General features: G+C 41.1%; 1 protein-coding gene across 4 annotated transcripts in view; it reads right to left on the reverse strand.

The window, feature by feature from the left end:
• The window catches only part of PLCB4 (phospholipase C beta 4), a 185729-nt gene that overhangs the window by 131029 nt on the left and 40568 nt on the right, over positions 1-14132 (reverse strand). Inside the window, exon 1 of one of the 4 annotated variants that reach the window (XM_066177845.1) lies at positions 13543-13618. The exons of the other annotated variants lie outside the window; for them this stretch is intronic. The gene's annotated coding sequence lies outside the window, so the exon portion shown is untranslated. Of the gene's footprint in view, positions 1-13542; positions 13619-14132 lie in introns of those variants that run through there. 4 annotated transcript variants of the gene reach the window in all.

Here is a 14132-nt window from a genome sequence, read left to right on the forward strand (position 1 = left end):
TGCAATTATTAAAACCTACCAGAAACTAATTTTGAAAGAGTATTTCTTATCCAAACAAGTCTTGAGTTGCACAAAGTAATGTATTGAACCAGTAATTATATAAATTTGTGCTTGGAAAAGTAAAGGTTTGCTTGTTTGTTTACTCCAGTGCTGAGGCACCTCAACACAGCTCGTGATGCTGCAGGATGGACACGACACCCACAGCAAGGGCACAGCTCCGATGGTGCTGCTCTCCCTGAGGATTCCTCCTCCTGAGGATACAGCTGTCTCACCCTGGACTGCTGGGCACAACAAAATCATTAAGCCAGAACGACTTGTGCTGAGCAGAGAGGAAAGGAAAGAAGCCAAATTCGTTGCTCTTGGCCTCACAAAGGTCTTACACTTCCACCCATGCACACGAGCACTGCCCAGGCTGTCACACCTCGGCCTCCCTCACCAAGGAGCTCCACCTGTGGATCCAGTGCCAGCCACTGCTCTGGCTGAGACTGGCCCTTGGAAACAGAGGGCATTCCTTACCCACCATACCCACCCTCCTGGCATGGTGCTAGCCCTGGCTGCACACCTGGGAAATGACTGGAAGCTGTTTTACCACACTAACCCTCTCCCTCTCTACATCGCTCCACTCGTTTTTAAGCAAGCCAATAGTGCTTTAACCAGGCACTGTCTCTGCATTTAAGACAGGCTAAGCCATGCCTAAAATCTGCAAGCAAAGTGCTAAATTCAAAACAGGTAAGTGATAAATACTGTGATAAATCACAGCATAATGTGAATTGAATACCTGCTTCTGTATCATCACATCATCCTGACACTGGATCATCACTGCCTGTTGCTCCTGAACAGCACCTAACCTAGAAACCAAATTATCCAGTACTTCCTCTGCAGTTGTTTTCCATTTTGCTGATCCAAGGGGAAAAAAAGAAATAGAAAACAGAAGAGAAAACATCCAGCCAAAATATGACACAGATAAGTTACTTGCCTTCTAATTTTGCCAAAATCTTCTAGGAAATGAAATCAGAATTCCCTGGTGCTGCATTGCAAACGGAAATGCCACGCTCCAAGAGCACTAAATGAATGTTACACTGCAGCTGAGCAGGACAATAAAAGCATTGTGACAAATGGTCTCAGTGCCCCACCACACAGACTCTTTTCCAGTTATCCTTAAAAGCAGAGACAAGCCAAAAGGAATAATAATATTCATTCTGCTTGACATACATTTCCTACCAGACAACAGACTACTGTGGAAGAACGCCTGGTGACAGATTTTATAGACAAACACAAACCAGCCCTGCCCAGCAGACCACCCGGATCATTGAACACGATTATATTGCATGTTCCCTGAAAACACTTGCAGATCAGATCTGTTCTGGAAGCAAAATTTTTACGGTGTAAATTCTGGACAGTAAATAATCCTAATCACGGACGTCGTGTATTGGGCCCAATCTATAAAATTCTGTGTTTATCTAGAGCAGGAACTGGGCCTTGTGCTGATACTAGGACAAGAATCACTGTGAGCTCACCGATGCACACTCAGTACTCATCAGTGTGCACTATGGAGCAGTGGGACTGCACCCACCACTTCTGTTCCTTGCTCTTCTTTTTTTTTTTTGCTGTTACTACCCAGTATTGGCAGCAGACCCTCGGTACAGCACGAGCCACAACTTCCTTCCAACACCAGTCATGCAGCCATCCCGATTCTGATGTAAGTCCAGTCACTCCTGTGTTTACCATATAGATGGAGTAAGCAAAATGGCCTTAAAAGTCATCAGCAGCTCCGCCACTCCCTCTGGCAGCAGCAGTACTTGAATATGCCAAATGTAGAAAAAGAAAATCCACAGGAAGAGGCAGTACAGTTGATTAATTTTTAACTTGGTTTTTTTGTCTTCGAGAAATAGAAAATTTCAAAACAATCCCATGTTTATAGCAGAAGTGGGAAACTATCTGCAAACACAGTCTAATCGATTTTTCTCCTTATGTGGATATATCCTGGAGCAATGCACACATTCCCAAATCTCAAGATCCCTAACACAATAAGGCATGAGAGCACTCAGAAGAATATCCCAGTACAAGAAAATAAACATTTCTTTTTACTAATCTTAAAATATCATATCCACAAATGATGCTTTTTAGGGATGGAATGTAGAGAAAAGCTTCTTACAAAGCATTCAGTTTTATATTTATGAGAATTAATTCTGTAAAGCTCAGCTGATAAGCTCCTGTTAATTATAATGCTTTCTGTGCATGCCTTTCATCTGAGGTTCTGGAAGCACTTGGAAAATCTTAATTAGGTCTCAAAACACTACTGTGAAGAAGGCAAATTCTCCTTGCACAGAAGACAAGGTACAGACAGCTTATGTGATTTGCCAAAGGTCACCAAAGGGCTCTGGTGCTAAAGGGCACTCAGCAGACAGCAGCAGAGTGGTTTCCTCCCACACCCGACCCCAGGTCACAGCTCAGAACCACCACATCACTTACTCCTGTCCCTCACACAAAGGATTTGCAGGCACAGAGTGCACAGCAGGCCACAGAGGCTGAAGAGTTTTTCCCATGGAAGATGCTCTTCCAGCTTGGGGCAGTTGTGTGAATTCCTCTTCTTTAAACCGAGCCGATCTACAGACACAACTGTTCATTAACACCAAAGCAAACTCTGGCTGCTATAATTAAATGTTGTGCCTGGAAGGCTGAAATATTGTGTAGTATCAAAGGTTTAAAATCTCATTTTTAGCCCTGCCTGGTTGCTTAAACCACTACTATAAAACTATAATGGATAAAATCTCACCTGAAGCTGATTAAATCTTTACTGATGTAATGGAAGAGTAGCGAACAATCCATTTACATTTTTCTGTGAATATTTACCTCTACTGCAGCTTTGGGTTCTGCACTGGAGCATTTTGCCTGCCAACTTCCTCTAACTTATGCCCAAAACTTCACTCTCCCTCTGCCAATTGTCTGCCTCAACAAATCATAAACATTGAAATACGCTTTCATTTGTTTAAAAGGAAGACAGCAATTCAATTGGAAAGGATTCATGATAGCTGCAACACAAAAGTCAGGTGAGAAGATGACTAAGTTGCAAAAGAAAATCTCTATCTCATAAAAAACCACCAGAAATGAGGCCGAACACGACTGATTCTTTCAATTGCCAGATAAAATATATTCAGCCCTCTACACAGACTTGTATTAACGTGTCTAACAGGACAGCTGATGAATACACACTTGTGTGCCCATAAGTAGAATCAAATCCACTCAGACACCTCAAAATCTCCACTTTTGAGGTGGGATGAGTGCGCACAGCACAAAACCCCTGTGCTCACCAGGAGCAGGTTCTGGCGACAGCACACCTGAGATGGAACCTCCCCTGAAATGGTGACATTCACCACGGATCCTGGCTGACAGCTCAGCCTTGGGGGCTGAGCGTGGGGGTGCAAATCAGTTTCCCACTGTCAGTTTATACTCAAGCGGCTTTAACCTTTACCGAATCCAAAAGAAATCGTGAGTAACCCTTATCAGTGAGGTACTGCTACTGAAACCAGGGTATCCAGGATACCACTCATTCATTAGCCTGAGAGAAGTTAAATTTTTGAGCAAGGGACAGACCACTAACAAATTATTCCACCTCCTTTCACGTTTGGCCATAATTTCAGCTACTTCTTTAATCACTCCTTGACAATACCAGATAGATTTTTATTCATTTTAGGTATCATTCTGCTGCTCCCCACTAGTCATTAATTTGAAGCTCTTACATTTGGAACCATCATTTACTACTCAAAGAGTACTTGGTGACACGCAGAGACTAAAGAGTTGTCAAACAGAATGACACACAGTTTTTAAAAGTTAGCAAAGCAGGAAAAGCTTTGAGATTAAAAAAACCCAAACAACCAGCCTTGCAAATAGTATTTGAAAGGTGTAAATGTGGGTGTAGTCAGCACTACCAGAATAAAAAAGAAAAATCAAAAACAAACCTTGAATGAAAACAAATTTTTTAATACAGGCCTTCAGTAAGTCCAATGTGCAGTGCTTCTACTGATAAAAGGTTGAAGTAACCCCTTTGGTACATAATAAAAACTGAGTTAAAATGTTTCTCACACAGGTCCCATTGAGATGAAAACCCTGAGGAGAAAGCAAAGACCTGGTTCCAAACTAAACCAAATAAAACCAAGGTCACCCCAGTACTTTCACATACCAAGAGCAAGAAATCTGCAGCTGTGACACCACCATCCCTCTGCTACTATGGAGAAAGGGCCCCCCAAAATAAGCTGCATTCCAGATTATGCTTCCCTTGAAATTGGTTAGAGATATCTCAGTTTACTGTTGTGCTTAGAGGTAAGCACAACTGAAAAACAATCACAATACTAAGAATATATGAGTGTGTGTTGGCCCCAAAGGGGACTGCAAATTGGAGGAAAAAAAAAAATCCAGTCTTCTAGCCCTCAGGCATGGGAACAGCTCTCATGAGACTATCTGGACGCATAATTCAAAACTCAGTCAATACTTGGAAAACATACAGAACACACTAATTCCCTGAATCCACTGGCACAGCCAGTCAGAGCCCCTTGTTTACAGCTATCCAGATTGCAAGGAAGCTGAAGACGGGCTGCATTAATTTTATATCATGTCTTTTAATTAAATCTTTCTGGCTACCCAGAACCCAATTTTCCCTTCATAAGATGAGTCTTTAGTAGATGGTTGTAAATAGAACATGGATACATTTCCATGCAAAGAGATCCAAATATACTAGCCTTCACTAATGGGAAAAATCAGAAAGCCCCACGTTAACTAACAACTCATCTGATCTTTCACAAACTTGACACACACATTTTAGCAGAACAGGGTGTCAGTAACAGCTGGAAAAGAAACACCTTGAGAAGAAATTCTGCTCCATTCTGTAACCATGGAAGAGTCCAAGGGAAAACTGAACTGGTAAAACAGAACCTGAGATAAGTGAAGAGTCTGAGGGCTTGGGAGTTTTTTGTTGTTTTTACAAGAGATTTCCAAGCTTCATGGTTTCTCCTCATCATTGCAATAACAGGGTTTTGTCTCAGGTCTTCATATCCAATTCAACTTGTACATTGGACTTGAGTTGCACCTCTAAAGACTTATGCACACCCTGGGCAATGTTAGGCAGCAAATCCAGTGGCTTGTCTGTGCCCAGGTTACTCCTTCTGTCACATGCAAGTTATCACCATTCCTAATATACTGCTCATATTCATTTTCTTTAATAAGAATGAATTTTAGCAGTGAAGTGCAAAAGCACGAAGATACCATTTGCCTTAGGAGACAAAATAGAAAGAGATAATTCTATTCACCTTTCATGACATATGCAAGTTAACATTTAAGCTAAAAAGCAGAAAGCTTTCAATATACTGTTTTCAAAAAGTATTCTACACAACAGAAAAGGGAAGGCAGGTTTAATTTCCAGGCATTGCCTCTTAATGGTTTGAGAACTAAATACCTATTGTGAAATTCTAGCAACTACATGACTCAATTGTTAAAATGATTGCAACACCATTCAATAATTTGATTATCTGTAGTGAGAACTGTTAGATACGTAATGGTCCTGAAAATATGGAACTCGTTTGACCAGGGACCAGGAAGCTTCTCAAAACCTCACAAATTACTTATGAGGGAAGAGCCAAGCGTTAAGAACTTCTGACAAATCTCATGTCTCAGCTTCTAAAGCCCAAGACATAGAAGAATTATCATTCTGGTGCCAAGCCAGTTCAGTAGGAACGCAAGAAAAAAAAACTAAACAATGCTTGGGTTTTATTTTTGTATTGTATCAGGGGAAAAAAAGTAGTAATAATTAATTTTTTAAGTAACAAATTTATTCAACAGCCAATCAAGCAAAAGCTACTCACAGGTAAATAAACATGTCTTGCGTGAGGAGTCAGTACAAGTAGTTAACTTTAACAGAGCATGAATTGCATGCATAACACTACAAGGACTCCTAGTGTGCCTCTGAGTATTCAGCAACAGCTTTGGAGGGCCAAGTGTTGCCCATCCCCTGTGTCTGGCCAATATGATAGTCAATGTTTCAATGCCTTGAAACATTTCAAGAATTTTACCCCTTCATGAAAACCAAACCCACTCATTCGAGAGGAAAAAAGATGAAGAAAAAGGATTTAAACCAGTTTGCAATCTGATACTTCCAGTGCTCATTTAAGACAGGTTCAGAAAAGGTAATTTTTATCATTGCCAAACTAAGCTCTGGTAAAATCTGGTAGGTAAGCCTTCTTAGAGTGGTACACTGATAATTTTTAGTGAAGGCTGTTCCTGACTTTTCCATGCACAAAATGTTATAGGGAATCAGAAAAACCATCTTGCTCCCTGCAAGACCCTACACAGAAGACGAGGTCTAGAGCTGCTGCTGCTGCTTCAGCCTCATGTGAAAATGGAAGCTGGCAGCTCAGCCCTCTGAAGCCAGTTGGTTTTCCCCTGCTGCCGGCACTGTGCCAGCCAGAGGCAGGAACCAGGCTCTCTGCTCAGGGCTGTGGCAGTGTGTGGCTGTGGAGCAGGAAAATTTGAGACGAAGGGCAAAAACTCCTAGGGTACATAGGGAAAGGTGTGTGGTATGGAGATGAAGGAGGTAGAGTGCATGAAGAGAAAGGAATACCTCAGGCTGGAGCTTATGGAGGATGGGGAAGATAAAGAACATGTAGTTCTGGGAACATGGTACAAAAATGAAAGTTAACAAGGTAGGGGAGATGTGACTCATTTCGGGAGTCAAGCGATGCCCATGCAGAGCAGGAAGGGTAGAACAGCCAGTTTCCAAAATCAGCAAGGGTAAGCAACAGGCACAGTTAGGACCATTAGGATCCCAGCAGCAGAGCCTCTCATTCCCTCACCTCCACTCATCTCTGCTCTTTAAAGCAAGCTGTCATCTCAAAGGAGAGGGACATGATTCACTGGAGCACAGCAGTGTGCAGTTGAGCAAACAGAGTCATTCCAGACCACAGGGCCCAGACATAAAACCTCCTACTGTTCCCAGCTTTACAGCCTGTCTCAGCAGAGGGGAAGACTTACCTGATAGGAGAAGTATCACAACAAGGAGAAAGGATGGGGCAGGGACCAACACTACCAAAGCAAGGGTGAATACGAACCTTCCCCTTACACTTCCAATCACGTGGGAAATGCCCTGTCAAACTCCTCCTATCTTCATTTTGCATGGGAAAGCAAGCAATCCAGGTTACATCCCTGTTTCTATGAGCAAGCTGTCACAACTTTCAGGAAAGTCCTTGATCTCTTATTGTGTTACCGCATTAGCATTTCATTATTACACACTTTGATGCACTTTCTTTCTCTGCCAGTCATCTTTTTCCTTCTTCACTCCTCAAAACAACAATATTGACCATACTACCTTCAGATGTTAATAAATTGCTGAAAACCAGCGGCCAGCACTAACTGAGCTAACTAAACTCACTTTCTCTTTGCAGTTTCTTCCTCACTCAATCTTTTCCGACTTTGAAGCAGCTTATTAATAGGCCTGGTTTAAAGTTTTGCACTCAAAACTGAGATTTTATGGAAAACATGCATTTGATTACATTAAATTTTGCCTGATTCCCATTCTCTTCAGTGATTCATTTCTGGAGCTGTCATCATCAGACTGATACTATCACCCCACCTTTTCTTCTGAAGGGAAAACAAGCTGTGCTGAACAGTAGTTTCATATATTTGTGGGTGAGGACTCATCTTTTGCCTGTCTGCTTGGCACCTCAAACACTGCATCCATCCATGGGAAAGATTTTCTGAAGTCTATCACCACAGCTGTTTTCCAGTCCACCTTACTGAGACACTCCACAAAAACCCATGTGCATAAAAGTAATATAAAATGCAACAAATTACACTAATCCAGAAAATACCAGCTTCACTAGTCCTCAGGTTGTTTTCTAACAACCAAAGACAAATGCTTAAGGAAGTCTGTCAAATGCCTTATTTCAAAAAAAGAGCAAAACACAGATGACCCTATTGGCATATCTCACTCAGTGGAATTCTCAGGAGTGATGCTATTTTTTGTTTCATGGATGCACTAGACTAAGAACTGTCAGCAAACTCAGTTAAGTTACAAGAGTTTTACACAGAAGTATACTTTAATACTTTAACCTATTGCTGATTACTTCAGAGATAAGGTTCTTAGGAAAACTTTTAAAACAACTACAAAGCCAACAAGGATTTTGTCAATGAGTTTACTACACAGCACTTTGTTACTCAAAAAAAAAAAAAATCTTTCTTCCTTCCCCTCAGATCCTTTGACAGAAAGCAGACAATTTCATTCACTGAGACTTGCAAAGAAATTCAATGAGGGCAGAATTCCAGATTGCCTTCCGGACACAACATGACATCCTCATCACCTCCAGAGGAAACACACACCAGTGCTGAAATTCCTACTGGAACATGTGCTCCCTCTTCACTTGGAAAAATCCCACAAACCAAAGAGCCTCAGCTGCTGTGTGATACCACAGGCCAAAACAGAGATAAAGTCTTTGACATCATTCAACCTTCAACAGGAGGAACTCTTCATACAACCATGAGCAGAAGTTTTAAGTAGCAACATTGCTTAAAATGACACTTGAACTACTCAAAGGTCTTTCTCTTCCCATCTTTCCTCATCGATGTTGTCTCTGTATGAGCAGCAGAACACCCACCCCACCCCTAATGGCCATGCTAAGAAGAAAAGATGGCATTATAATCTTGTTCCACTTCTTACAGGCAAAGCACCAGCATGAAATACTGTGATCTGAGAGAAAAGGATATGCTTACATCTTGAGTTAGTCTGGACAGTACTAAAGAGACAGAATTTATAACCTAATCTCTTTTGGAGACTTGCGACAAAAGCAGATCGATGGAATGCCCTGTTTTTTCTCGAGGATCATCTCATCCAGCAAAGATCAAATGAGATGAACAAGTTGGCTTACAGAATAAATATCAGCAAATTTCAAAGCACTGGAAACACAAAGTGGATTAGAACATGGCCCCATAAAAAGGAGGTCTGGGGTTTAATCTCTGATCTGACAACACCTAGCTACCCACCCTTGAACAGTACACTCATCCTTTGTGTTCCACCATCTGTAAAACAGGGGATAATGCCATCTCATGGGACTGGTTTGTGCTTTAATTAATTACTGCTCACAAAGGACCTCAGCTTCCTCAGCTGTAAGGCACTATTATAACTATCATCCATAACTCTTGTAACTTACAGCCCCTAGCAGGCAATCCCATCAAATACCAGACTATGCCATGTATATAAAACCTGTGAGGGCACACAAACATACAAAAGGTTGTGCAAATTATTCAAATTATCTCAGGTTCTGTCACAAAGGAACCTCTTTGACTTGCCCACAGAGGTAAAGTGTTTGTATCTAAATGCTTCAGTAAATCTAACAGGAATATTCTTGTTTTAAGCACTGGACAAAATTTTAGGAGCTTTCACTACTTCTGAAAAATCCCTTTTCTAAAAAATAGATACAAACAGAGGGCTCAAAATATTTTCACCCCTACATGAAAGAGGGTAACAGCAATAAAATAACAGAGAAGTCAGTTCTCTGAAGAAGAAGCAAATGGTTGTATAAAAAGTACTTCTCTTTTGGGCTCCAAAAAAGGCTTCTGGTGACAGATGGGAAGGAGGTGGGGCTGCACCCATATTACCTCTAATCAACCTTTGGAACTTGATTTTCACACGAAAATCACACACTTATTCTGATTTCATGAAATAATGGCTTTATTCTGAGCTACTGCAATTATTCCATTTTACAGTCTCATCTACATATTCCCTTCTAGATGATACCAATATGGACATGCAATGGTGCACTAAAAACCTCGGTACAGAATACTCTATTTAATAAATTCTCCCAGTTCTGACAGTCTCCGAAGTTTCAGAAAACCAAATGAGAAAGTTGGACAAAAACCCCCTGATATTATTATTCAGCGTTATATTTCAAGAGAAAGCAAAGTGCTTTGAGTTCAGCTTTTTTGTTATGAGCATAGTCTGCCTTCAAAACAAAAATACAACTGAAAATGCTAGCAGTGATCATCAGCAATTCATTCCTTTCCATTTATAGTTAAATGCTGCACCCTCTCAATATGCAAATAACTGCTTTTCCACTTCAAATCTCAAGTAAGACTGAAAAATCAGTTAGTTTTTCAATTGCTTTTAAGAAACCAGTGAGATTTACCAAAATTGATGAGGATTCTTACTGATTTCACTTTGCTCACAGGAATGTCATGATCAACATACACTAAGACAAAGCCTCTTGCTGAGATACAAGTTTTCATCCGTTGTGGTCAGAGGAGCAAGAAAAAATCCTGTGTCTACAGGAGGCTGTGGACATAGGCATGGAAAGACCATAAACACCTGTACCATATTCTCATAGGAGTCAGGAGGCTGTGGGAATATCAGCAAATCACCTGTAACTGGGGGTTACTGCAGTCATTTACAGCAGAGTGATGAATAAGCAAGAACGACGTTTCACTGTCAGACAACAGGGCTTGCACAAGTTTAATGCTAATATGAGAAAACAAATCAAAGTTTATTAGCTGATGAACAGGTTGGCCCACTCCTTCTATCCAGCTGGGATGTTACATCTGGAGAAGTAGCCAATTAGGTGGGTAAACAACGAGGTGGTTGGGCTCAGCAGTTCCCAGAAAAGACCGAGGGTCCTGTCAGCAAACAGCGAGCAGAGCACGAGGCAGCAGCGTGCTCTGGCAGGAGAGAGCAGCAGCAGCAGCATGGCCACAGCTCAAGGCAGGGCAGGACAGGGCAGGGGTTTTACCTAATCCTGCTCAGTGCTTGTTAGGCCACACCTGGGACAACTCTCAGGGAAGGCTTGGACCAACAGCAGCAAGCCCAGCACAAGCCATGAGACTGGCAGGGATGATAGCGCTTTCCCTGTGGGCAGAGACTGCGGGAGCAGGGCTGGTCTGCCTTGGAGAAAGGGTGGCTCAGGGGACACCCATCAGCAGCTCCAGCAGTGCCTATGGTGGTGTCAGAGGAGATGGACCAGGCTCTTCACATGGTGCAAGGTGCTGGGAGGAGCTGAAAACACACAGCCTTCAATTGTCTGTCCCCGTGCCATTGTGGCACTCTAAAAACAAGGGATGAGGCCGAGGAAGATGGGATGGAGCTCATGGAAGATGGGTTGTGAATCCTGAACACAGATCAGCACTCAAAGAGTGGAGCAGAACAGAGGCCTGCTCCCACCCATGTGAAGCTGAAAGGCTTCAGCAGACCCACCACAATAAGCTGACAGCTGCCTGCAGAGCAGCAGGATGGAGGGAAAAGAAAGCTTCCTTCAGTATCAGCAAACTGTGTGAGAGGCATAACACTTGTGCTGTCTTCTATTTATGACAGTTTTATATAACAAAAATAAGGTATTAATTTTTGAGACTTAAAATAATACTTAATCTGCAAAGGTCAATAAGCAGTGCATGATTACAAACCATATAAAGGCCAAAGAGACGATTGTGTCATTGCTGAGACTTGGTTCTTGTTCTGTAACCTTTAGAATGACTTTCTGTTCAATCTGAGTAATCACGACCTTTCTCATCAAGAAACTGAGATCAAACTCTTAATCCATTAGGAACATGACGGAGACCTCTCTCCCCTTCATTGTTACAGTATTTATGTAGGCCATAGACGAGTGAATAGCCTCAGATGCTATTTTGATGTTTGAAGATAAAGACCAAATGAATATTTTTGCAGGCACTGTCATTGGGGAACAAAGCTGTGTTAGTATGGTTTTCAGTTAAAATTTTATCTGCTTGTCTGGAGAAAAACAAATCAAATAGAGACTTTTCCAGCTACTCTCGAATTAAAATAAATACCTACTATTCCCATTTGTTAATTATATACACCACAAGGTGTTAATTTATATAACATCGAACAAAATTCAGTAACAGATTGTACAATGCATCACCTCAATGTAAGTAATTTTTTTTAGCGCACTTGACAATTGTAAAGGCAACTACTTGAACTAAAACAACAACACAAGGGAAAAATGATTCTGTGTAAATCCTGGACAGCAGTACATGTTGTAACTGTAAAAATGAAGAACCACAAATCCCCTTAACTGCAGTTAGCTTCAGAGAGAAAATGAGAGGTGGAACAGGACTTCAATGCAGCTGAAATGTCTCCCCCCTACCTCAGCTCTGTGCCCAAGCTGAGTTATCTGCCTGGCTCTCTAATCAATGCACAATGTCACACCTCCAGAGGACAAGTCATAAAGTCCTGGAGTATTTGTTTGAAACAAGGCAGATGAATCATCCCCCCAAAGATGCCTTATTCTCTCCTGTGACTTCACGAGCCAAAACAACAGCTTAAATAGATGACTTGTTTTAGGCAGCCAAAGCCAGGCAAGATAAATCCTACCTGTAGAGCTAGACAACATTATCTCCTAAAACTATATCTACACTTTTCTGGGCATATGAACATTGCCATTTATGTGCCCTTTCCTCTGGATGACAACTTAATACTTCATTTCTGCTTAACTCATGCATCAACCATCTTCTGGTTTTTATGTCTTCTGCAAACACTTCTCTCTCCCATTTCTCTCTCACCGCTCCTGATGTTTCTTAGGGTTCCTTTGGGTTTTAAAATTGTGGGAATCTTGTTTAGAAAATACTCCTTAATCTGAAAGGATTCTTAAAAACATCTAGAAATATCCACTGCATTGTAAGTTTACTTACAAAAGTGAAAACTTTTGCACCCAAAAAAGAAATGTGAGCCTTTCTTTATGCATGTTAATTAACTTGTTCTAGCCAAGTTTCACCTCATTTCCCCAATGTAATAAATTATAAAATCATTAGAAATACTGTATTTTACTGGAAGGCAAATACTATACAAAATACAATCAGTGCAGCAATGAGTACTTGAGAATGTCACTAATCATAAAAAGCTTAATATCAGTCACAGCTCTTTTTCTAAGTAGTACAAAAATATGGGAAGAGAAATACAGAAGGCTCAAGAGAGTGGAGGGTTAGGGCTTTTTTTAACCTCTTATGATTATGTTTCCTTAATGTACTACTCTTCAATTCAACCAAAAGTAGAGATGAAAAGACAATTTCTAAAGTCAAATGATAATAAAACCAGCAAACAGTATAAGGTCTTGAATTACTTCAAATTCACCATGTAAGTTAACTACAGAAATTAACTCATGTGGAACATTTTATGACTATAAGTGGTCAGAACATTGGCAGCTGTTGTTACCCAGTGAATACCAGGAAAATGTAATTATATGAGAGCACAGTTAGAATAAATATCTTCCCTCAGAAGCAGGAAAAAGGGAAAGAATGGATGCATGTCTGGTGAAAACTAGAAGTTTTCCTGAAGTCTGTGGCATCTGAAGAGATGGGCTAACATTTTTTTGCCTTAAGGGGAGGGAGAAAAGTACAGACATTAAAGAATATATTCCTTAATGAGCAAATACTTTTTAAAAATATTAATATTATCATTATTGTTTTAAACCAAGAAGGCTGTATTTTTGCATTACATTAACCAATGTGGCACGAGCCTAAAAAGGCTGTTAAGCAGTTTAGGGGTAAGAAGTGACCTACCTGGGTATCACAGCAGCCCGGTGTGAGCACCCATGGACTCCTAACAATATTACATATGAATAAGAGAACAATTCAGTGCTCTCAAGCTGCTAGCTGCCTGGTTACACAGCATTTCCTCAAGCATTCCTGCCATTAAGCATGTACAAAACAGCTGAAGCAACCTTCCTTTTCACTGGGCTGAGGCTCTCGAGGAAAGTATTTCAAAAATGCCTTTTGCTGGTCCCACTGCACAGCTGCTGTCCTGACACCAAGGGCAGCTTGATTAACCAAAAGCAGATTTGCCTGGGCTTTGCACAGAGCTTCCTCCTCATGAGCAGGCACAAAAATACATCCCATACGTGAGAGCGCATGAGCAGAACCTAGCAAAGGCTGATCTTCATAGGTGTGTGTTAGAAAATGTGTCAAATGAGTCCCTTTTCTTTAAAAAAAATCCCTAACCAAACAAAGAAAAAGGGCTGAGTTCAGAACTGAGTCAGAAATTCAGTATCTGGTTTTTCATCTCCATTTTGGGGGAGTTAGCAGGAACTACCGATTTTAGCAGATCTTCTAGTTTTGTAGCAGATATTCTAATCTATATTCGAGATGTAGCT

This window comes from Chamaea fasciata, unplaced genomic scaffold, assembly GCF_029207755.1.
Source record: "Chamaea fasciata isolate MVZ Bird 193981 ecotype frontalis unplaced genomic scaffold, bChaFas1.0.hap1 SCAF_3, whole genome shotgun sequence".
Taxonomy (NCBI): domain Eukaryota; kingdom Metazoa; phylum Chordata; class Aves; order Passeriformes; family Sylviidae; genus Chamaea; species Chamaea fasciata.